The sequence below is a fragment of the Trachymyrmex septentrionalis genome, unplaced genomic scaffold, assembly GCF_001594115.1.
Source record: "Trachymyrmex septentrionalis isolate Tsep2-gDNA-1 unplaced genomic scaffold, Tsep1.0 scaffold1, whole genome shotgun sequence".
Taxonomy (NCBI): Eukaryota; Metazoa; Arthropoda; class Insecta; order Hymenoptera; family Formicidae; genus Trachymyrmex; species Trachymyrmex septentrionalis.
In genome coordinates, this window is record NW_017304123.1 from 363839 (window position 1) to 365860 (window position 2022).

A 2022-nucleotide genomic window follows, 5' to 3' on the forward strand; every position below is an offset into this window, starting at 1 on the left:
AAAATCTTTTTATATATAGCCGACAGATGGAGATTTGGTCAATTTTTTACGTGCTACTATTGTGTGACGTATTAGGTTATCGTTGGAAAGGTGCTATTTCATATAATATTTTAAAATAGACTGATCGTAAATTTGAACGATATTAACGCATTCAATCAAATTTGAAAATGAGTGAAAATCAGGAACATTTTCGACATATTTTACTTCTTTATTATAAAAAAGAGAAGAACGCTGTGCAAGCCGTAGAAATATGTCATGTTTATTGAGAGGATGCTCTAATTAGATAAACAGCAGCGAATTGGTTTCGCTGATTTCGAGATAGAAATTTCGATGTCAAAGATGCACATCGCTCTGATTGGCCTATTGTGAAAAATGTCGATGAAATTTTCCAAAAAATTGGAGAAAATCGTTATGTAAACAGCTATGACATAGCTAAGAAGCTAAACATTGATCATAAAACCGTTCTGAGGCTCTTGCGTAAGGCTGGATACACAAAGAAGTTTGATCTTTGGATGCCACATAATTTGACATAAAAAATTAAATAGATAAAATTTTCATTTGCAAATCGCTGCTAAAACGAAATAAAATTGAGCCTTTTCTGAAAAGATTAATAACGAGCGATAAAAGTGGATAATAATGTACAATAATAAACATATGATAATAATGTTCGAAAAAGATCATGATCGAAACGAGGTGAGATATCACAAACAATCGCAAAGCTCAGATTGATGCCAAAAAAGGCTGTGTGTCTGGTGGGATTGGAAAGGAGTCATCCATTATGAACTGCTACCGCCAGGCAAACCGACTGATTCTGATCTCTACTGTCAACAACGAATACGATTGGAAACCCATTCAAGACAAGCGATCAGAATTAATCAATAGAAAAGGCGTTGTCTTCCATTATGACAACGCTAGGCCACACACGTTTTTGATGACTCGATAAAAATTGAGAGAGCTTGGCTGGAAAATTTTGATGCATCCACCGTATAGTCCTGACCTTGTGCACTGTCCGATTACTATTTATTTCGGTCTTTGCAGAACTCTCCCTTAATGGAGTAATTTGACTTTTTTAGGTTTACAAAAATCATTTATCTCAGGTTTTTTTTACCGAGAAACCACAGAAGTTTTACACCGATGGAATAATGGCTCTACTCGAAAAATGGCAAAAAGTCATCGATCAAAATGGCACATATTTGGTTTAATAAAAGGTTTGTAAACAATTTAAAAAATATGTTTTAATTATGCTCCAACTTATAAGAAGATTTTTTCCCTAACTCAATAAGTAAAGAAATTTATTTTTAACTTAATTTTAAACGGATGTTACAAAGATATTGATATAACACGTGAATAATAATGTTTAATGCTGAATGTTTAGAAAGTTATGAAAGAATAATGATAGCCAATAAAATATTTTTACTATTAATAAAAAAAAATAAATTAAAAAGTATAAATGAATGTACAGAAAATGTAACACGTTATTGGATTGTCTGAACAAATGATTATCGTCTGCAAAGATTTCGCGATCTTGTATCGCCGCCGCAGCTGCTTCGAAAGTGAAAGCAAAGATGCCTGCGGGACATTCTCATCCCAGAGCATCGGATTTTTCTGTCGGCGGTCGAAGAGTCAACTTTTGTTGACGCATACTCGATTTCTAACCAGGACTATATTGCATAAATCATTGTAAACAAGCGAGATCCTTCGATCGAAGGCATATGCAAAATCTGTATGCGATCTCGTTGATCGTATGAGCAAGAATAGGCAACGTAAAATCTCCGTAGAATCTCATCGTACGGATTAACAGAGAACTTTCATGTCGTATAATTATGCAATTCAATCGGACCAACTTTTAGAAAGTTTCCGCGAATATCTCACGTATATCACGGCGGATAATATAGTATACAAGCGGCGGGTAATATAGATAAATCTCGCAGCCGAGATTATATTACGTCGCTGATGACGTTTGCCTTGCATAACACTCGAATAATTAAGGGTAAAATGAGTAACAGGCGCACGCATTAACGG

At 34.7% G+C, this 2022-nt stretch overlaps 1 protein-coding gene across 3 annotated transcripts in view; it reads right to left on the minus strand.

The window, feature by feature from the left end:
* The window catches only part of LOC108751510 (hormone receptor 4), a 359461-nt gene that overhangs the window by 44204 nt on the left and 313235 nt on the right, over window positions 1–2022 (minus strand). The gene's annotated exons all lie outside the window — the stretch shown is intronic.